The sequence below is a fragment of the Aythya marila genome (assembly GCF_965140915.1).
Source record: "Aythya marila genome assembly, chromosome: 15".
Taxonomy (NCBI): domain Eukaryota; kingdom Metazoa; phylum Chordata; class Aves; order Anseriformes; family Anatidae; genus Aythya; species Aythya marila.
Window position 1 is genome coordinate 1,490,825 of NC_139056.1, and position 24,471 is coordinate 1,515,295.

A 24,471-nucleotide genomic window follows, 5' to 3' on the forward strand; every position below is an offset into this window, starting at 1 on the left:
TGGATGTTTCCTAAAGAAACATTTTATGCAATTTGTTTAGTGGCTTCATGAAGAAATTCTCTTTATACAGATTCATCTCATTTATACAGGTTCATTTTTCTCCCCGTAGCAACTGAGGATGTTTGGATTCTGGGCTCTTATTCCACAGTTATGTGTTGTGCTGCAAAGAAAAATATATTTCAAGGATGTTTCATATTCTACCTCCCATTCACAAAGTCATAAATTATGTTTTGCTGTGTATTATTTAAATTATATTAAGACTGACAATCCTGATATCTTAGTTGTAATGAACAAGTGGATGACAGAAAATGTCTGTGATGTCATTGCAAAGATGATGATGTGTATTTCATGTGTACGTGTGCACACAGGTATTTGGAGGCAAGAACATAATTTTGCATGTAAGCCTATAATTGATTTATCTAATGCTCTTTAAAAAAAATAAATAAAAAACAAATGCCCCTGAAACAGCTAACATGAAAAAGGAGATTGTTCTTGAAGTATGTATTACTCTGATTTCCTCCTCATCCCTGAATCTGATCTGACGCTTTTTATTTCAATTTCTTCTCTAGGGTGGCATGCTGAGTAATGACGATGTAAATTTGCAGTTTGTGTGTAGTGAATGTTTTATAAAAGGTGTTAAATGTAATTAGCTAAGGCAGAATACAGTGGGAACTGTAGTGTAAAAATGATATAACTGTCAAATTCATTAAATTCAGTATTATATAAATTAAAGCATAGTTGTACGTAAAATAGGAGTTCAGGCATTTAGTTGCTTAGTTTTGTTTAGTATATCCAGCTGATGTCAAGTAATTATTTCAGCATACAGAGAGTCATTTGTATCTGTTGTAAACACAGTGAGGTTAGTAGAACTTTAGTTCTGCTCATGGGAATTATGCCTAAGTTGTTGAAAGAAATAAAAACACCTCCTTTCCTTCATAACCCCCCTTTTATTTTCTGGACCTTCACGTTGTGTAAATTAATGCAACTCCACGGATGCCAAACATGTCCTAAGGAAAGAGAGTTGGATCTGAGGAATAAAGCGTTTATGGTACCAGCTTTATCTCCCTGCTATTACAGGTGTGCTTGGCATCTCTCACTGTCAACAAATTTCTCAAGCTCCATCCTAAGCTGTTTCTTTTCTTCACTAGCACCCTTTCTAAAGCCATACCATCCTGCCGGCCAGAAACCTGTTTCAAACATCCAATTTCAATTACCATAGTCCTTTGTTCCTATGCCAGTGTTTTCTTTTGGCCATTACTACACTTCTCAGCCTTCACTTTGCCAGCTTTGTTCTTCATGTAAGTTAGGATCTCCTTTCTTCTGGTTACCACTGATGCTCTCCTCTGCCCCTGCAACAACTGGATCTCATCTTACTCAGAAATATCAACATTGGTATGATGCTATATTATCTACTGAGCCTGAATATTGTGATTCTATCCTGTGGCTTTTTGAATGACTATGTTTGTTAGTACTATAGGCATACCTGTGAGTGAGATAATCCTGCATGGACATAAGCACAATAAAATACGCATTAGCAAAGGCAATCATGAAACTTTGGATAGTAAACTCAGATTTTTACTTCGGTAAAAATTCTATTAACAAAGCTAGAGATAACCACTTTTTAGAATCTATTGTGTATTTGATTATAATGAAAAAAAGTCTTTAGTGGTCTTAATGGCTAAGAAAATTTGTAGTATTTTTAATTTTTAACAATTTTTAATATTTTTAGTATTCTAAGGAAGGCTGAGAGGCTTATACTGTGAAAATACAAGAGAGATGAATGGGAGGGAATTGACAGCAATGACAAGATGATTGGTTATTGATAATGTTGTATTGGAAGTTCAAAGATTTTAAATTATGTCTGACTGAAAGGAATGGCTGCCACCTGGAAAGCCTTGTCTCTGATATTTCCTGGAACTGGAGTGCATGTCAGTGGTGTTTTCTATACAAAATATCTTATTTGAAGAAGGGGACAGATTATCTGTTTGCAAAGCACATGAAAGGCAATAGGAACTTGAGGAAAAGTTGCCAGAGATTACTCTGAGAACAAGGGGTCTTAGAAAACATTTAGCTTCCTGTTATAACAAGAATGCAACTTTTGTCACATTCCTTGACTTAAAGTTTTTGATACTGTCTCCTGTCTCTTCTTGTAAGCAAGGTAGGAAAATGTGGTTTGATAAAATTACAGTTATATTGGATCAGAACTTAATGGGAAATGGGAGTGCAATTTTCAATGATTCACTGTCAAAATAGAAAAGCTGTGATGTGCAAACTCCCCAGCAGTCTGCCCAGGCCTGGCACTACTCAGTGTTCTCATTAGCAGGTTAGAATAAAAAAGAGAAAGTCTGTTCTTTAAATGTTCAGGTGATACTTAGTACAATGTCTTGCCTGAAGAAGGTTTAGCATTCAGAAAAAGCTTGATGAGTGGAACAAATACTTTGTAGTTCTGTGAGAACAAATAAAAGGAGCTAGACAAGGGTAAGAACAATTATCCACATAAGGTTGGGGAGCAGCAGGTTAGGCAGGTAAATAGTAAACATTGCCCTTGCCTGTGCATAGCCTCACATAGCTGAAAATCAGCCATGCTTTTTACCTTACCTCCATTTTCATTTCTGAACTTCATTTTCTTTTGAAGACCTGACCATTATTTTTATTTCACTACTTCTTACCAGAGATTCACTGCTTGGATTGTGGATTTTATTGTTCATTTTTATTTGTACTAAAAACTATAACCTAAATCTTTACCTAAGGCTGAAATCGATGTTCTGCAGATTTTCTTGTTGGGAACTAGCTAGTTTTCCAAGACTTCAGTTTGACTTTCTAATGCTAGGGTGTCAAAAGTATGCTTAAGCTACACAGTTATTTTCAAACTTGTACCAAAGTCCTTCACATGTTCCACCAAAGAGTGGGCACCACAGTATTCCTCATCAGAACAAAGTTATTGCCCTTGCTACAGTACACCTGCAGGGATTTTTTTTGTTTGTTTCACTGCACAATGCTTGCTCCCTGAATACCTTTTTCATCCAAGTGATCCATCTCCAGAGAGAAGTACCTGTGGAGACTGCATGAATGTGCATCCTGTGGCTCTTGCAGGGCCAGCTACTATTTGACAGAGAGTATATTTTAAATATATTCAGGTTCACTGTGACTTTAGTTATGGAACTGTTTGCTGTGCCTCAGAAGCACAGCCTCCTTTGCAATCCCTGTATGCTCAATATCCATGCATATCCCTAGCTAGTAGGAACGTAACCATAAAAGATTAAATGCTTCAATAGACAGTGGTATTCCCTCGGGAGTACATTTGCTGACAGCAGCCCAAGGAATTGCGGCCAGTGCCTCACCACAATGGTTGTAGCATTTGCCAAACATGTATCTATTTGTATTGTCTGTGGTGTGGTTTGGATTGGGCTTTTTTGGTTAGAACCACAAATGGGCTGGTGATAGTGGTGCTGATTGCTATCATTTCACATTTTTAGCTTTTATAGATAAGGTTAGATAGATAGGTTATAGGAGAAATTAAGTTTTCGGAGTAACTTCTGTTTATTGGATCTAATTTAACAGGCTCTGTCTGGTATTTGTTGCCTGCCATTGAAGCAGTTATGTGCGCAGGGATCATGAGGCTCCTCCAATATTTGCAGAAGCTGAGTTCTTTGCAGGAGGTAGCTAAGGGCCCGGCTGGAGATCATGGTAGGATGATTATGGACAGCAAAGTTTAATCTGTCTGTTTTCACAAATCATGCACCAGCTACAGAACCTGACAAGTGACCTTTTCTTGCTTGTATGACAGAATTAAAAAAAAAAAAAAAAGGCAGAAAAAAAAAAAAAAGCAGTAATGCTGTCTAGCATAAGGAATAAGTAGTAGAAAAGGTGGTCCTCTTCCTATCTCTGCTGCTGGCTTGCTGTACAGCCCTGAGCAAGCAACATTTTCTCTCTAAGCTTTGTGCATTCCTATGCTTTTTAACATTCCTATGTCAGGATTCTGAGGGCAGGGACTGTTGGTGCTTCTATAACACAGACCCCGTGAAGCCTGCATTTGAGCGTTGTGCTGAAATAGCACACATGAGAATAATGCACTTTCCTCTATTTGTTTTCAAATTGAAATGTAAGTCGGTAAAGCTATAGCAGTTGTTAAACTGGAAAATAAATACAGAAGTAAACATTTCTATTTCTGAGAAATTAACCTGGCAAAAAATATTGTTCCATTTGGAGTTCAGAGTTTACAATGCATCTTGCCATATAAGAGTAAAGTTATGGTTGAAAAAAAAATGTAGACTTTTAAATATAGTTAAATATTTCAATAAAACTTGAAATTAGGGCTGTATAAATTTAAATGTAACTTCTTTATCTTCTCTTTCATGGTCTGGTGAACTTCATAGCCTGACATTTCTTTCAAAATAGCGGAGCTATGGCAGGCAAAAGTACAGCACCTCAGTGAATAAAAATTACCACTGTTTCCCAATGAGTTTTTGTTGTCAAGAGGCTCTGAAAGATAAGCATTAGGTAAAGACAGAGGGAGGCAATGACTACAGATGTGAAAAAAAAAAGAAAAAAAAAAAAAGAAAAAAAAAAAAGAGACCTAGATTCATTACCAGAGATTATTTTGGTCACTATAAGTAGCAGAAACAGAATGTCTTCAACTAATGAAAGAATTTTCTGCTTAATGGTTCATTATTTTATCATTGTTTGCTTTGATTGATTTTGCTACAAGGTTTATGGGCATTACTAATCCAACAAGTGAGGTGTGTTATCGAAACAGCTCACACATATTTCTGTAGCAGCAGCTGTCCACTTGTACCATATAATTCAAAACTAAGCACTATCTCCTGACACTTTGAACAATTTCTCTTTTTGACTAGTAAGATGTTATATACCCCAGCCAAAGTCATGCACATCCAACCAAATGCGAATGTGCCACAGTCAGTAGAAAAAAAAATCCTTTTACTACTGATTGATTTTGGATTGAGGACAGAATTCACTTAGAATGATTATTATTTAAAAGACTTAGGAGAAGAAGATGATCAGGATTCTGGCTTTGATCAGCAAATGTTCACTTGACTTGTGCTTTTTTCAGTTTCCTGAAATTTAAGCTATTACTGGAATCCCAGGGTCTCCCCAGGGGCTGTAATTCATCCTGAAGCCTTTGGTTTGAGTCCTCAGGAGCTCAGCCCTGGGGCTCATTGGGGTTCTGTGCTCAGCTGCTGAGGGAACCTGAGGCTAATGTTATAATTCAGATCCATCCTAAGTACAGTAAGATTTCCATTAAAAAACAAACAACAACAAGAGAAAAACATCTGGACAGGAACTGATTGGGATGTCTTGATGTGGGCAAGCGGATTTTATTGGTATAATGTCCAGCAGAAACTGCAAAAGTATTCATTGCATGCATTAGAAATAAGCTATGGTAAATGGCAGCTGCAAGCCTGTAAAGGAAATTGAAATACCCGCTTTTCTGGCCAGATATCAAATTACTTGTCTTGGATCACATATAAGAGACAGAGGATGTTTTTGAATTTGGACTTAGTATCTAGTGAACAGAGAAGAGGTACAAGGGAGACATTTTAAAAACATTTTAAATTTGTCAGGTGGGTTCTGCCCAATTGTACTCCATTGCAACCAAAGCTCTGGGCTACTGATTTTATACATTCGAAGGGCCTGAGGGAGGGAATCTAATAAGGTTTTGTATGAACTATTTGATGCTTACAAGGTACAAACTCAGAAAAAGTTCCCCAAAGAAGAATACAATTTCCATGCTGTTATTTGCTTTAAGTAGGTTAAAGATAAAAGAGATTTCCTACTTCAAAAGGAAGATGCTGGAAAAGCCAGCTATGTTCCTTCAAACTGCCTGTATTTATTGCAACAGCAAAAGGGATCAGAAAGGTGCCAAAACCCCAGCAAAACCAGTGTTCAGTAGAGGCAGCCAGACTGGCAGTTTGAGAATGCCAAGCCTTATACTGGGCACTGCGAGTGGATGGGCCATAAAAGCCACTTGTCCTTGCAGTGATGTCCAGTGGTGGATGGATAATGCCATGAGTTAGTCCTGAGCAATCCTAAAGTTTCATGCTGGAGGACCAAAATAGTTGGGAACGGGAGATTCAGCTTTGTGGATTCATATGAATGCTTTCTACATAACATAAAGAAACAACTACTTTTTTAGTTGACAAAAAATAAATTAAAAAAAAAATCTGCTTTTCTACACAATCTTAATGTACGTGGCTAAAGTGGATATAGAATTATTCACCAGAAACATATATTTTTCTCCAAGGAATACAAAAAGTTGACCTTGCAGGCAGGTCTGAGTGTGGTGAACCCCATTTCATAGCTTGAGTGGGCTGTCAGACAGCATAGTGATCAGGTACAGATCCCCTGCAGCCAGTAGTACAGATGCACCTGGCTCTGCTTCCAGGAGCAGTGGCTTAAAGCAGGAGACAGAGATCATGGTATTAATACAGTTGAGATTTCAAAATGAATGGGTAGTATATCACAGAGTTGACTTTGCTGTGTTAACTATTTTATTTTATTTTATTTTATTTTATTTTATTTTATTGAGCTATGTTATTATTTGAGCAGGTATTATTTGAGCAAAGAAACTCAGTATTACAGTGAATGTCTTGTGTCAGTAGTGCTAAGCTCTGAAAAGGACTCTTTTCTTACACCCTTAGTTGTGGGAACATTTTGGTGGCTAGGTGGAATTTCACGAGCTATTTTTTATCTCTCTCTTTTTTTTTTTTTTTTTTTCTTTTCTATTTTTATCTCTGGAAATGAGAGTGGTTCATAGATTTGGCAAGCAGGAGTCAATCAAAGCCATTGTTATTTTGGGTCCTTAAGAAATTACTACTGAAAAGCAAAAATATTAAACAAATACACATCTCATCTGGAAAGTGTCTAAGGTTCAAAGACTTACAAATGAATATTACTTTTCTATGTGGATTTTGTAAGACTTGTGCATATTTTGCCAGCAAAAGGAATATTTAGTAAAGGAACTGTATGTTTAAATGATGGATCTGTCTGGGAACTCCGTGGAAAGTTGTTGGCATTTTAACAGCTTCTATTCAGGGGAATTATTAAGACAAACAAACAAAAACAAACAAACAAAAAAACAAAAACACCAAAAGAAAAAACTTTAAACTTTTGTGTGAGATACACATTAAATTTTTTATCTGGTGGTTCCCCCCCCCCCCCTTTTTTTTTTTTTTTTTCCCTGCTGGCTGAATAGGAACAAGCATGCCATACTTTCAAGCAAATTACTTTTTTTTTTTTTTTAATCAAAGGTATTCAAAGAATATCATGGCTGAGTAATTATTAAAATTATTTTTCTTCTTTTTAATTATTTTTTATGTACGTGGAAATAGTCAAAATTTAACCTCTGTTGTCTGATTTGATAAGGGTTGTTCTGAAGTCTCAATATTCAGATGAAGAATGCAAACAGACCAAACTCATGTAATTGAATAAGTAAGGAAATTTTCCTCCTCTATTTCAGTTATTTACGGAGGTGTTTACATAGCAACTAAATAGTCATACACTTCCTGACATCTTTCCATCAAAGTATGTGTAATTTTTTTCTTATTTTCAGTATTTGTTTCAGTTCTAGGGAAAAGCAGTGGAAGAAGGAATATTCACAATCTTGTTTTCAAATCACATGCTGGGTTTGTAACATTTGTTAAAGTAGGCTTAGGAACAGTCTTGTGAGACATGCAGGTACTTTGTTGCTCAGTTACAATGACTCTATCTTCTGTGGGATATAGATGTTTCTGAGACCTATGAACCACATGAATTCATCAAGTATATCTGCTCTCTGTACATCAGAAGAGATGCATTCTAAAATTACCGTGCCTCTTCTAAAGTCAGGGAGGAGGGACCATGGTGCATTATGTTAGCTCAGCTCTCACAGGAGCTGCCGTGATCATCAGTTGTTCAAATGTCTTAAAGCCATCTGCCATGGGTACCCGAGGATGCTCCCTACACCAGGAGGCTTCCCCAGGGAAACAAAAAGTAAAAATTGTTTTTCACTAACAGCTGCTATCCCCTTCCATGTTAAAGATGCATGATGGACCTCAGGAAAGGTGGTAACGTGGGAATAAAGTTGGACTGTTTTATTAATATATCTGATACTCAGCTGCAGAGCATTAGGACCCCTGCATCTAGAGAATCACATTTTGAATTTCTTCAAGAATTGTTCTACCTTGTAGAAGTGCCAGGATACAGGAATATGCATGTTGTGAATGTGTGGCTAAGGCTGGGATCTAGCTCATACAATTATCTTGGTGTATTTTGGAAATAGTACAGTGGTGGGCCAGGTCCTTTAGTTTTTATCTGTAATGCTTCCAGCTTATGCTGGCATTTCTCTACAAAAAAAAAAAAAAAAAAAAAAAAAATCTAGCTGAGCCAGTCAAAAAAAAAAAAAACAAACCTTGGCCTGCTAGTAACTGTAAATAGGTGCCACGTAATGTAGAACACTGCAATTGAATGCTTGCAGGCATCAATATACAACCCATGTGTTTAATTAATGATATAATAAAAGCAACTAAGAATTCAAAGTAAATGTATTTTTAATACATTGTGATAAATTGGAGAGTATGGGTGTTGAATAACAGCTATTTGCAGACTGCTATTCTTAACAGGCTTTCCCTTTAAGTCTGCTGAGGGTTACTGTTTGTTATTTACGTTTCCTCTATTCAACTGCCATCTCCTCATTTTTGGCTATAAACAGGTACCATATGCTCAGAGGGCTGATGGACTTCGCTGTGCTTGCCTCTGATGTTATTAGTTCACATAATTGTAAAATGACAATATTTGAAGTACCACATTGCATAGACTTTGTGGATTTTAATTTTAGATTTTGGTACTTTTAATGCATTTAGTAATTTGTAAAAAACAAACAAGCAAACAGACAAAAAAAATAATAAGGACAAGAATATTCAGTGTATATTTTTTTTAATACCAATTGAGTCATTAAGAACAACAACAACAAAGAAATTGAATAAACTGTTCATGTTATTATTGATTTACTTCATGCTACTCAATTATACAATGCAATTAATGATGCTAGATGATGCTCTAGAATGAGTGGTGAGTGCAATCCTGCTTTCCCTTGTCTGTTTACCTGCACAAGGTAAGGGCATAACATGTGCGCAGAGCACCTTTCCAGGCAGGTAGGGATGTGTCTGGGTGCAGGCGGTGGGCCATGGCACTAGCTCTATGTGCATGTTGGCCAAGCCATGGCTGCTGGCAGTCTATACCTTCCTCGTTAGAAGGGAGTGGAGAGGCAGGTGCTGATCTCTCTGGGAACTGGTAATTGCATGTGACAGAATGGCTTAAAGCTGTGACAGTGGAAGTTCTGGTTGGATATTAGGAAAAAGTTCTTCACTGAGAGGGTGGTCAGGCCCTGGACATGTTTCCCAGGGCAGTGGTCATGGCCCCAACCCTGCCAGTGTTCCTGAAGAGTTTGGACAATGCCCTTAGATAAATGGTTTAACTCCTGGCTTGACGACTGTGGAGTCAGAACTTGGACTTGATGATCCTCATGGGTCCCTCCCAATTCAGGATATTCTATGATTCCATGAGAGGGACATGGATGGCTGCTGCCCAGCCTACCTGTATCAGGCCCCAGGAAACCAGGTTCATTCCTGACAGTGTTAGGAGTTGCAAGCAACAAATCTATTCCCCAGCTACTGTCTCTGCTGCTGGCCTTTTCCAATCCCCATCTCTGTGGGAGGAGGGGCCCATAATGGGACCACTTGGGTGTCTGTAATGCCAAGTGGTTACCCCAGTCCTAAGCTATCCTTCTCTCTAGCAGCCACCAATGGCTCGTGCAGAGGGAACTACAAGGGGAAACTCAAGGGACCATCTCAAGGGGATCAGTCTTCCCACTGTGCCTCCTGCAAGCACCAACAGGAAGAAAATTTTTTGATTTAGCAAATTGGGAATTTTGCAGAGAAGTATGTTTGAAGAAATTCTTCTGCTAAGTTCTGTTTATATCTTCTTGCTTTATGCACCATTTTGGAGAAGGTGCAGTCTCAGGCTGGATGCAGCCCGGGTTAAAGAGGGAAATCAGTTCTGCAACTGACTGTGAATCACATGAATGGGTGCGCACACAGCACCATGAGAGAAGCACCCTACTTAAACCCTGTGTCTATTGTAAATCTGTCCCTGAAGTGCTTGAAGAAGGCAACAGTAATTTAACAATAATTGTCTTGATATAGTTGCATCCAACATATTTCTACTGATGATGATTTCTAGGATGACTGTCTACAAGTTTAAAAATGTCTTTTTCCTGCAAAGTCATAAACTGTGTGTTTCCCTTTAATAACTCCATTTAGGCAATTATTCTAACTGGGAACTGCAACAATCTGCAGAGAACTATTAAAATTTCATCTCAGATTCATTTCTGTTTTGTGTTATTAAACACTGATGTATAATGAATATGGGAACTACAGAACGTTTTCTGCAGAGAATATTCCAAACTTGGGATAAAAATAATTTTTAATGATAAACAAAGCTGTACGCTCACAAGATTTTAGTCTTAATTTGTAGTCTTTTTACTGGAGAAAAATATAGGTAACGATCACTCTACATGCATACTGCCATAGATTTGCCCCTGGAAAAGATGTCAAGGGAGATGATGTGTCTCCAAAGGTGTGGTAAGGAAGAGTACATGTATGAGAGAAAGCAAAGTGAGAGGAAAGGCAGGGGAGTGAGTGAGAGGGAGAGAAGCTTTGTGGAAGACTGTGGTGAGAAGGATCACTTTGGATACAGATGAGGTAAATCATGGGAGAGAAATTCACAGGTAGTGGGAACAGCCTAAGAGACAAGGAAAGTGGCATTATTGAACAGGAGGGAACTGAGGTCATTTACAGAGAAGTAAATAGAAACAGTTAATGGTATCTCTGAGGAGTGTACTGGGTCTGGCTGGAATGTTAACTTTCCCGGCAGCAGCCCATACAGTGCCGTACTCTGTACTTGTAGCTGGAACAGCAGTGTTATCACACCAGTGTTGTGTCTACTGCTGAGCTCTAACCCTCCTAGGGGGTGGGCAAAAAAGTGAGGAGAGAAACATCACCAGGGCAGCTGACCTAAACCAATCAAAGGGATATTCCATACCATGTGGTGTCACACTCAGCGATAAAAGGTGGAAACAGGAAGAAGAGGGGAGGGGTGGGCTCTCGTTGAGAAGACGTCGGTCCTCCTCTCGAACACCGGCTGCGTGCGTTGAGGCCTTGCTTCAAGGACGTGGTCAATCATCGCTCATTTGTGGGAAGTAGAGAGTAATTTCTTTCCTCTGCACTTCCATATAGCTTTCATTTATTTTGTTTGTTTGTCTTCCTCCCTTTTTTCCCCTTTCCCTTTTATTTCCCCTTAGTTAAATTGTTTAGTTCATGGTAGTCTTTATTTAATTATTATAATTATTTCCCTTTAATTAAATTATCCTTATCTCAACCCGTGAGTTGTTCTTTGCTTTACTTCTCCCCCTCCTCATCTAAAGGAGGGGGAGTGAGAGAGCGGTTGTGGGGTTTAGCTGCCCAGCACGGTAAAACCACCACAGGAGCAAACAAGACAAAAAGCAGAAAGCTCTCTTCTTGGTGTGAGTCTGTCAGCAGAATAGAAGTTAAATAGTGACAAGAAAACAAGAAAATAACTTACTGAAAAACACCTGAAAGATAACACAGTCATTGGTCACAGCCAACACAGGTTCATGAGGGGAAAATCCTGTTTAATTAACCTCATTTCTTTTTATGACAAGGTAACCCACGTAGCTGACCAAAGGAAACCAGTTGTAATCTTTTTGGATTTCAACAAAGGTTTCTATACTGCTTCTCACAATATCCAGCATGTAGCCAGACAAAAACATAATATGATGGGTGAACAATTGGGTGATGAGTTGGACTCAAAGGGTTATAGAAAATGGTATTACATCAGGCTGGTGGCCTGGGGTACATCAGACTGGATGGGTACATCACTGCCAGCTGGCGAAGGGAAGGGATTGTCCAGCTCTGCGCTAGTGAGGCCTCACCTCAAGTACTGTGTACAGGGTTGGGCACTCAATATGAGAAGGACATAAAAGTATTAGAGATTGTCCAAAGGAGGGCAACAAAGCTGTTGAAGGGCCTGGAGGGCAAGGTGTATGAGGTCACTTGGTTTGTTCAGTCCAGAGCAGAGTAGGCTGAGGGGAGGCCTCATGGCGGCCTGCAGCTCCCTCACCAGTGGAGTGGAGGGGCAGGCACTGAGCTCTGCTCTCAGGGGACAGTGACAGGACCCGAGGGAACGGCATGGAGCTGGGACAGGGGAGGGTAAGGCTGGGGGTTAGGGCACCCAGAGGGTGGTCAGGCACTGCCATAGGCTCCTCAGGGCAGTGGGCATGGCACTGAGACTGCTGGAGGTCTAGGAGCATTTGGACAACACTCACAGACATAGGGTCTGATTTTGGGGTGGTCCTGTGTGGTGCCCTGGGTTTGGCTTGATGATCCTTGTGGGTCCCTTCCAACTCAGGATATTCAGTGATTCTATGATTCAAAGTAAAGCTTGGAAAGTACTTAAGCATGGTTTTCTCCTTGAGATTGATTCAATTTATTATTTTTAATGAAAAGTTAGTTTTACTATTAACTTTTATATTCTAAAAATGGAGATAAAATTTAACAGTTTTCCAGAAAGGATGATAGACTAGATGACTAGATAATTAATCTAATTTAATACTAATTGTTCAGAGCTACAGAGACTATGCATGGCAGCAACAACCCCTTAGAGATGTAAGAAGCACTCCCTATATATCATGTTCTATCTAGAGAGGCTGGCTTCTCTGTCTCTCCTCTATCAGTTGTCCAAGTGAAAGCCTATGCAAGAAAAGAAAAAAAAAGTACAAGCATTTCTGTAGACCAAATGCTCATGAAGTTATTCTATATACTTTGTAGTTTACATACTCTTAGTTAGATAGCTCACCAGAGGGAACTACTTATGGTCTATTCAAAGAGTAGTATAAAAAAGTATTGTCATTTTTGTAATGCACTGTTTGAAATGTGTTGTCAAAAACATAATAATAATTGTTTAGCAAACATCTTGAAAAGATAATATTCTCAAAAATGTTACTTTTTTACAGAGTTTAATAAAACTCTTGATGTTTGCCTCTTTGACCCAATTTAATCAAACTTTGTGTGTCCTGCTTTTATTAAATTTTAATTAAAAATGTTGCAGCTGGTGATCAATGGTTGTAATTTAGAAATTATATCTACCTAAGATGTGTAATTTGGTGTTGTTACTGCCATCCAGCCTGTCACTGTTCAATGGGTATGGTTCTTGATCATGTATAATAGTGTCAGAATCATATTCAAAGAAACTTTGGTTGTTTTGTAAATGGAAGGAGGTTGTCAGGGTGCTGAAGTCACTAATGGGTTTCATCTGCCCTGAACAGCCTCACTTGTACATCCCTGCCCATGGCCTAGCTGCCTCAGTCGACCTCAGGACTGGTCTGCACATTGAGGTATATGAGTACTCCTGAGTTCATATTTGGGCTTTTTTGATCAACCAGAGGTCTGGATCATTCCACTTGCAGCCTCTGTTGAGCTCCAGGCTGTTGTTGGCCATGCTGTGTCACCTACATTCAGGTACTGTGGGTCTGTGCTTCAGGGAACAGCTCTATTCCTGCCTTTCTCTGATAGTGGTGACCTGCTAGAAGAAGGGTTTTCTCAGGTGGTTTGAAAGGTATAAATAGATGGAAATGAGAAGGGAAAGAGGCTTACTTCTAACTGCATATTTAGGATAACCAAAGAAGCTAAAGGGAAGCAGAAAGAGCTATAGATATTCAGCTGCTGGGAAAAAGAAAATGGAAAGAAACAGCAACTGATAACCCAAGGAAGAAGCTTTCTAAGAGCTGAGACAGGGCACTGCGTGGCTAGGGCTTATCAAAATGGAGGTTAAAAGGAGGACTGGAAGCTCATGCTGAACCAATGGTAACGGTTCATTGCTGCACTTCAAAAGATCATGTGGGAACAGACCAGAGTGTGATGCGTGTTAAGCCTAGACAAGAGAGATAAAAGTAATTCCCAGTAGGTCTATGGGGGACAAAGCACAAGTCCCAGGGTGAAAGGTGATGGTCAAGAGAATTATGAAGTAGATGTTGAAATCCAGTCATCTGGAGAGCACAGTAAGAGAGTGCTGTACATGGCTAAGATAACAATCTGTTTGAAGGCATTGTATATAATTACAGGTACAAGATGTAAAAATGAAAAAAAAAAAATTAGAAGAAAAAAGTGAGCATGGGGAAGAAGAGAGACTTGAGAATAAAAAAAGAAACAGGCGGACATACAGTTTGTGTGGAGAGAAAGTAGTAACATTAATGCCTTTGTTTGTATGACTCACTGTGCTCTTTCTTTGCTGGTAGATTATGCTTTAATTATGTCTTTGTGAATCAAATAGTGGAGAGCTGTGTGTATATGAAAGATGCTGGTTATTGGATAAAAGTACATAATTATCAAAGAGGTGCCAGTGTCCTGCAGTCACAGATTTGTGTCTGCTTCCCGTCATGGTGTCTAATATAGTTAGGTTGACTCTTGGACTTTGTTTTGGGTTCTGGTGACCAAGAAATGGTGAAGTGCTGACACAGTGGCAGGGTATACAGAAAGCCTTTATTCTGGTCCATTATCTTATCAGGAGGGAAAAAAAAAGCCCACAAAAACACCTTATCCTGCATAGTAAACATAGGTTTAGTAGTCTTGTTCCCGGTCACCATATTTTCAAATTTCATGCATCTTCATTTTCAACTATGACATCATTTAAAAACAAAACAAACAGGGGAAAAAAAAGTTAGAATTTTCTCTGCTAAAGCTCAAGTGCTGTAGAGGCAGCTCTGTCTAGCCAAAATTCTATGGCTCATTTCTCAACATGTGTGTTTGATAAAAACAGATGTAAGAAGAAGACTGTTCTATTTGCTGAGACATCACATTGAAAGTTTTATGGCAGGTAGATAAAGATCCACGTATGAAGGTCTCTAAGTAGGACTGGTGTCAAAGGAAAACATTGATGGAGAGGGAGAACAGTTGCAAATTTCCCATTAGTATGGTTTATTTATGCATAGAAACCTTGAAATATTAATAGGGGATGCATAAGTAATGGATGGATTACATATTTTTCATTATCTTAATGTTGAGATAGGCAGGAAAATCCAATGGCAAAAAGAGTATTACAGCCTCAAAAAAGTTGTAGTTTAGGCCTAGAAATATCTGAAGCTGCCTAGCTGCAAGGAATGACTGAGCCTTCCTTACACAGAGCATAGCCCACCATTGTGAATGTTATATGTCGTGAAGATATGTCTAAAAAATCTATGTCTAAATATAAATCTATTTCTATACGGTATTAAACATCCAACTTTTTTTTTTTTTTTTTTTTTTTTTTTTTTTTTTTTTTTAATGCCAGACTCATATTTTTGTGAGTGCTGGGATTGTTACTACAGGCAATACTTGTTTGCGTTGTGAAACAAACTCTCAGGAGTCTGCAGGAGGTGGTATGCATCAGCAAAGTGGGTAGTAGTGAGTTAAGCATCAAACAAAGTTCTGTTTTTTTTTTCTAATAATTTTTCCTTTTAGAAAAGGAGGGAACAAATGCAAAAGGAAAAGTATTAAAAGTGGAACTGTTAGAAATATTGTCTTAATTTTGTTCCTGTTTAATTTGGTTGACTTCTGGAAGGGCAGTCAAGTTAAAGCCCACTATACTGGATGGCCTGCTTTTGTTTCCTCAAGGTTTTCTGGTGCTGAAGGTATCAAGACCATCAGTACCACAAGCCTACCATCCATCCCAGTCTGCAAAATAGTACTTGTGTTCCCATACTTCCTGTGTTGGGTGAGGGAGAGACAACAGCAAGTAAAACCAGAGTTTCTTGGGATGTATCTTTGTGGGCAGTTGGCAAACCAGTCCATTTTCTTCTGCCTGCTCTTCAGTTGTTTTTCATCCTTGGCAGTGCTCATTCTGGCATAGACCAATCCATATGCCTGTTCTCTTTAGCCCAGATGTCCTTCCTGCTGGATGAGGTCCCAGTGTCTGTATTTCCAGCAGACAGAGATCAAGAAATCCCTTCAATTTTCCTGCAGGCTATTCTCCCTGTCAACCTTTTCAATTTCTGCATGTCTAGTTCTCCCTATTCTCTGATGTTGGGTATGAATGATTAAAAGACTGGGGAGAACGGAACACAAGATGTTGTGGTTTGTTTGTTTGTTTGTTTGTTGTTTTTAAAGAAATATTATTATTATTTTAAATGTCATGGCTGATTTGGTGATAATTTGAAGATTTGCACATCTTGTGGGGTTTGGAGTTGGTTTTTGTTTCTTAAGCTATACTTTGAAAAGGAGAAGTAGGACAGTGGAGTCGTGGTCAGAAATAACACTTCTCCTCCAGCATCATATCAACATTTAATGATCTGTTGATACCTCATTTCCCCTCTTGATAAAACTAGCTAATAGTTCTGAACAAATCCTGTCATGAATAGCCTCGAGAAGTTGTTATATAAGAAGCGGTTTCCTCTTGAGAGCACTTTCAATAGTGGTTTGTACAAGTCCACAGCTCTGCTAATGCTTGTCCTGATGGCAATGCTGGCAGCAGCTACTGGCTTCCTTCCCCAACCGGTCGTGCCTGGATAGCTCTGAAGATAATTGGTTTAAAATACAAGGATTTGCTATAGAGTGTTTCTCCAGTCAGAGGAGTGAGTCAAATATGTTTTGAAGGCTATTCATCCCAATTAATTCCTGACAGTGATTAGTTTGTTTAAGCTATATATGTACTAATTTTTAAGCATTTGGACTTGGTGGAGATTTGTGTCTGTTTGGAGCACTGGCTTGAAATTAATTTACCATGTTAAAATATTGACTTCTTTCCTCCATTTTGTTGTGAATGCCTGTGCTCTCATGGGTTTCTGAGCAGAGAGTGCAGTAAAATACACAGGCAAAAATCAGACTCTAGCATTTTGCAAGTTGTCTGTCCAGAAGGAGACTTATTAGGCCACTTTTGAACTGGGTGTCTCATTTATTTTCCACTTTTATTTTCATTTTTGTCAGAAGTGAATTGACCGCAGTGGATTATTTCCTATTCCCTCACCCGCAGAGCCACCTCATATATTTAAGAGAACATCTCACCAAGCAGATGCCATGTGTCTATGTCTACCCTTTTGAGGTAAAGTTTATCTTGGACATCTGTAGAAAAATTTCTGTCAATTCCAATGTAGTATTTAATATAAATGTGATAATTTCCTTTTGGTTAGTTGTTTAGTGGTATTGCCTGACAAAAAGGTCATGTTAAGTCATTAAGATTTTTCTATGCTCCTTTTGCCTATAAATGGAACCAAAACCTCTTCCAAATTCAAAGATCCCAAAGGAGATTTTACACCCTCAGATGCCCTCAGTAAGGGGATAAGCCCTCAATCTGCATTCTTTAATGTGACTGCTTAAAAGACTAGCCATTTTGTAACATGGCTCACTTTTTCCTTGCCTGGGGACTGGGGCTGTCTCCACAGTACATTGCACTGTGGAGCTCTGTTCCTTCTTCCTGCTTCTTTGGAGTACTCTGCATCTAACCAAAATACTTGCTTACCACAGTGTTTAAAATCAGATGAAAATCCTGGCGCAGCAGGGCTAATGGTTTTGCTTTCCACTTCAGTGGGCTCATGATTATACCTTTTTATTTCCAAGGATGTTAGATTAGGTGCAAAGCATTTTTTGACAGCCTGGACTGGTTAGCAGATTTGAAAGCACCTCTTTTCCATGCTGGACTGACCCAGCAGGCACCTTTGCAATGCTGGGTAAATACAATGAACAGTTCAATTGGAAAATTCTCTTAATAAGCAGCATTTTAGTAAAACCTGTGGTTTGCCCTCTGAATCCCGATTAATAAAAATAAATCTTCATTACCCTCTTGCTTGGCCTTACCTTCCTTTCTTCATAGAAAAATAATTATTTTCAGTAGCAGCAATAAAGATTCAGATGTTATCTGGAGTAATTCTTGTGCACTGCAGATCTAATATACTTGATGCACAGCATTTTCTTTAGGATAAAGGCCAACTGCTTTTATTCATCTTACACAGTCCTTTCCTGAGAGAGCCCTTTATACAGCTCCTGTCATGTCAGCAGTAATCATGGACCAAGTGATGGTGCATGCAAATAAGTCAGCAGCTGCTGTTTAATTGGGCTGGAGGAATCAAAAAATTAATTTTCCAGTAAGTGCAAGGATAGATCATATTTAATGCTCACAATTATTGTATTACTTGTACTTCTGAGAGCTGGCAACTGAAGGGAGATCCATTGATTACCTTTGCTGGCTTCGCCCTGCCCAGCTACCACCCAGGCTGCCGCTGCTTGCAGTGCACCTGGCCCTGCCACAGGCATGGGACAGTTGTCATCTGACAGTAAAATTTCTCACAGGTATTTTATGCTGGGAAATAAAAGCAGAGTTCTGCTATTTCTTGGTGTTCAGGCTTTCCTCAGTTAGAGCTTGGGATGGAAACAAGCCACCTTAGCACTGCAACTGGGTCTTTGGCTGATCTCCGTTCCTTCTCTTAACCCCCAAATTTTGTATCACGTCATTAAGGCAGCTGTGACACCAATGCTGCTCTATGTGACACCAATGCTGCTGTTCTGTGGTTGTCTCCCCACCCCCTCTAATCTTCATGGAAGGTATAAATGCCAAGCATTTAGATATGATGTGAGGCAGGTTAGAAATGTAGACTAAGGCAATCAAGCTGACCCATGTGTCTGACCTGTTCCCTAAAGGTGATATTTAGGCATGAGTATGGAGATGAAGCGACAACTTTAATTTGACAAACTTCTGTTGTGACTGTTGATATAAATCTGGTGTCATGAACAGATAAAATCGCTGTTCCTACTGCATACCATGTGCTTCCATTCCAATGGGAAATCTATGCATTGTGAAATTTATTTTGCTAAAAGAAGCAAAAGCTGCTAAGTTTGTTTTTTGTCTGTATTTTTCTAGTGTTAATTTCTGAGCTGCTTGGGTGTGCTTTGGTTCTTACTAGGAGTTTGTCATATCCTTACAGCACCGGTTTCCAGAAGAGGTAGAAGTTACAGTGTGTGTTACAAACTCTTTGAGACTGGAAGGTATCTTGGGAGATTGCTTAGGGCCAGCTACAGCAGGCTGCTCAGGACAAGGTCCAGTTGAATTCTGAGTACCTCCAAATATGAAGACCTTACTGGGCAACCTGTTCCACTGTTTGGCAACATGAGTGGTGCAAGACTGGATGCCAGAGAGCTTACCCCAAAATCATTACCAGATGTGAGAACCACTGTGATAGTTCTGTAGCCAGGCAGTGCAGCAGAGTAACTTCAACGAGTTTTCTAATTTTAATCTGTCCTACATCTGCAGAATAGTTTGGCCTTGGATCTGGATCTTTTCTGAATGGCAAATTGTTCAATGCAAGTCGAGCTCCATTGATGAGTCTGTGATGAAAAGATTTGTGGTGCTGCTCTGGTGATTGGGAAATTGAATTTTTATTTTATTTTAATTTTTTTACCTTGGGGTCAATCTACCAAAATAAGTCATGATGCCAAATCTAGATAGAAGACATTTTTAAAGATGCTTTAAAAGATGATTTTAAAGATGCTTTTTAAAGATGATTTGAGTATTTCAAACTTTTGATTTTTGTGACAGGCCTATCTTTGAATTCTTACTAATGCCATTGAAAAGAATAGTTTTCTATTAGTTTTCTAATAGGTTTATTTTAAAAGCTTACCATCATTCCTGAAATACACAATGATAAATACTCTATAGTTTTTCTGTGAGTGGGCTGGTAGCCTATGATATTTACAGACATTTGTGAATTGACACACAGTTGAAGAAAAAGAGACTTCATCAATTCTGCAGTGTTACACGTTTTCATCGAATTAATCATCAACTGAAACCCACTTAGTAGCCATTGCTGTGGTGACACTTCTTGTCACTTCTGTCCTTATGCACATACAGCTAGATTTTTACTGACAGTAGATTAGAATATTCCAGTAGGATTTCTGTGAATGAGGTGTTAATCACTGTGGAAATAACTTTTTGCTAATACATATTTACACTGAGTTTTTGTATGAGTAGAAGATGCTTTTTCTCTTTACAGAAGACAGGATAGAAAAGTCGTTTTCCCGTCTGCTTCCTCTTCTAAGCCTTAGGCCATTTCAGGATGGGTTTCTCTGAAAGAACACTGTCTTGAATTTCATCATGTGGTTATTTTATCTCCTAGTACAAAATATAATAAAGATGTATATATTATTTTAATTATTTCTGTAAAAGAGATGATAAATGCAGTGTGCAAAATCTGACCATGGCTCAGAAGACAAATCTGTGAGCTGTAAGAATCCAGCCATGTGGATAAAACCAGAGACTGGCCAATTTATGCAAATTGTAATTTCAGTTTCAGCTCTGACAAAATGCTGGTGAACAACATGCTCTAGACTTTGGCAAAAGCCATTCTTCAAGGTGCTGACTGTCAGCAATACTTCCCACATGATGAATCCACTTCTCATTCTACTCTTGTTCCAGGCATAACAGTGGCAAAGTCAGGCAAGCTCTGCTTTTGTTTTTAGCATGTTGACTGGGATTTGCAGATCCATGTTTGACACCTGTGCGCTTAACCAGTTATAAAGTCTAAATTGGCTGATATGGTTTGGATTATCCCCCAGCTACATCCTCCATGTAACATCCATGTGAGATGAAAGGTGGTTCTCTGCAACTACACTCTGATTTGATTATCAACAAGGCATTGCTAAACAACTCTGATAGCGGCTGAATTTTCTGAACTCCCTGGGAAGTGCAGTCTCTAAATATAGTACCTTGACATCCTCACAAAAAAGTTACCTTGGAGCAACTGAGTGAAAGGTTAGAACTGTTGAGTGTTATAATCAATAATATATGAGTTGGATGAGCAGTATACTGTACTTTGCAGTGCACAATCAATAATACATTTTCATGCTCAACTTTTTAATCCGCATACAAACTACATCAAAAATTTTATGCTAGACTGACCATGAGAATCAATAATAGAGAAAGGTTCCCCCTTCCCCTTAGTACAGTTTAATGAGAAGAGTAATGATTTGCAGCATCATTTAGTAAACAAATTCTATTCTGCATCTTCTGGAAATGCCAAGTGGAAAATCTTGTTTAATATAGTAATATAGTTATGAATTTTCAAAAACTTGGAATGTAAAAATTAATGTTTTCATATGATTTTAATGCTTCAATTAGTCTACTGTACATATAAAAGCTAGGAAAACAGTTTACTCATATCAAGCCAGGTCCTCTTCTATTATTTACTACTTGTGATATTATAGTATATAAAAGCCTCAACAAAGAGGTCACGTTCCAATATACAGGACAAATGATTGTCTCTGGCTTCCACTGACTTTGTAGTTGTGGTCTTATATAAGTTTTTTATATGTTTTTGGTTAGATGAAAGTGTTTCTGTGAATGGAATTGTGGCACTAGCTAGGAATCTATTAATAAAATAGCATGTAAAAATTTGAGTAACACGCACAAAAGTTTTAAACACTCGTTTCTCTGCTGAATCACATAGCAAAGTTTTATTACAGAAGTTTTTTTACATTGGTAGAGCATTTGCTCTTATAAAAAAGGAAGATCAACCTTTTTCTAATGTACGTTGACCACATTTCTATTTTGGGCTTGAAGTCATTAATTCCTTCTTGCTGATTCACAAAGTGTATTGCTCTGTTAGCAGTACTTCAGATCCCCCTGGACTTCTGCTACTGTTTTACTGCATCACCAATTATTTGTGATGCATTTTTAATTATAGGTGATCTATACTTGTACCACTTCTGTGGCTGTTTATGGTAGATCTTTTAAACAAGAAACTCCTGTAAACTATGGTTTTTGTTCCTCTGTAGCAAGTTGCCAGCGGTGTAGTATAAGATGATTTTTATTCAAACTGTTTTGAAAGTGCCGATGTGTTCACATCCATACTGGGCTACTGGATATGCTCACACACTTTTGAACAATGACTGGGAGAGAAGGTTGGAAGTAAGAGACACTAAACTCAATATTATCTGATTTTTGCCTTCTGCAAAAGAAAATATTACCTTTAGTTCTGAACAAAGATAGGGAGAGTCAATCTTATTCTCCTTAGAGGGTTTGTTATCCTTTGAAGCTAAGGTCAATGAAAGTATAAAAATGAGTTCTGGTAGAGCTGAGATGGGGGAGTGTAGGAGGAATAGTTTGCTTACCTTGTTGTCTGGTGGTCACCTCTGTTTGTTTTTTTTTTTTTTTTTTTTTTTTTTGCTGCTATTTTGTGAGGTGTAGCATTCAACTGTGATACTTTGACCCTACTAAAATCAGTAACATATCACCAATGCAACTTGTGGTCCCTAAATTTGCCTTTGTGTGATGTCTGTGTGACATAAGCATATGCACATGTTGGGAACAATCCTGCTGTAGTACCATAAAAAAAAAAGAATATATATCTTTTGTATTAAATTAACATATATATATATCCAAATAAGCAAATACTGTAACTTTAGCATTATCAAAATCCCCAGAAACCCTGATGCATATTTTCCTCAGCAGTGTATCTGACTACAAATGTGGGTAGGAGGTTCTGGCTGGGTTTTGGCCAACTCTGGTGGGAAACTTCCCTGTGGAGAACTGAAAAGCAAAATTTAACTTTTTTCATTAACATGACAGAACAGTAAAAGCCAGCTTCTACCAGGCTGGGATTGGTACCTGAAGATAAAGCTGTATTTCCTTATCTCTGCTCACATTTTCCATATGATAATTTTTGCAGAATCCTACTAAAGAGGCAACTAAAATACCAAGAAAACACATGTAATAGTTGTTGAAGGAAGCAAATAAAAACAATTAAGAATTCTCAGAAAGTAATTCTCTTGTTTTGCAGTCTGCATACTTGCCTCTGAAATTCCATCATGAGGACATAATGATAATGTGGCTTTTTATGTTGTTTGTCTTTGGGAATGCACCCCCCAGCTGGGACCCCAGTTGCAGACACATCCAGGACAGCTTGCAGTGGTAGCTGAGAGGCCACTAGCAGTGAAATCACAGGAACAGACTTCAGCCTTTCCCAGCTGCTGGGTGAGCTCACCTCTACCCTGTGCAGTACACCCACACTTGTCCTGCATTACCAGAGGTGTAGCTCAGGTAGTGCCAGTTGGGAGTGAGACCCTTAGTTTCCTTTATGCCACTGGAGAGAGGCAATCATCCCCAGAGTATGACTCAGACCTCAATCTACTAATTTTCTGGAGGTTTCTGCCTATCTGCATTTACTATTGAGGGAGTACAAAATGACTATTCTCCTAAATTAGGTAGTCTGCTCAGATGCTTAAAGCTGGAAGAATGAATCCATATTTTAGTCCTGAACATGCTTATAAAGGTGAAGCTGAACCTGCTGTCATTATCCAAGGTATTTAAAGCCAGCTCTACTGTGCCTGCACGTCAGGTCTGAGCCCTGATTTCAGTATGGCAAATGCAAGCATTTACATTTGCATTTCCACATGGATGTGGTTGGACACAGGTAATGGTGACAGCCATGAAAGAGTGCAAAGTTGAGAACAGAGGTATTACATCTGACAAACGGGGGAAGGAATGCAAGAATCTGACAACTTTTCATATGGTAAATCTAATAATCCTCAAGAATGAGATTCTCTCACATAATTACTGCAAGCAGTCAATTACTTGTGTTACTTCTGTTCGGTAATTACCATTTTGAACTTGTGTGGTGCTGCTTGTAAGCCTCCAACCCTGAAGCCCAAGTCAGCTGGCACCTTGCAAGACCAAGGCCTTTGCTAGGAGAAAGAATTATCAGTGGTTCTTCCCAGAAATTATAAACTTTGCCATAGGGGTGCTTGCTTATGGCACACACAAGACTGTCTCCTCCTCTCTTTTCTCTGGAGTAATTAATCACCACCTCTTTAAAAGAAAAACTTCACAAAAATCCTTGATGCATCTCCAGACAGAGGAAAAATATGTTTATAAATACTGTAATACAAACACTCCTAATGCTGAAAGTTAACTGCAAACTTGATGTGTTTTTTTTTTTTTTTTTTTTTTACCAGTTGTAAAACTGTAGGAAGAATACCTTAGTTTGTCAGGCTGCATGGAAACTTGTGCAATCCCTTACTCCTTTGCAGAGAGTGTTTCATGGCTACTGTCCAAGCATTACCTGCTTTTAAGTAACAACAGATCTCTCTGTTTCCATCTTTCCTCTGTCATCTTCTCCCCCACAGTAGTTGTTTTCTTGACTGTACTAGATATTTGTATTCATTTCTTATCTTCTTAAAAATTCTGGCAAAAGAGTTTTCTCTTGATTTACATATTTCTAAAGTGATTTTGCACAGTGATCACCATGGACTTATCATTTGACTCCATCAGCAGAAAGACCCCCATATTAACTTTCAGCACATGCATATCATGGTTATTTTTGCATGCCAGCAAATTCATTTGGGGCTGAATGAAAGCAGTCGGTGTCATCCAGAAGAGCTA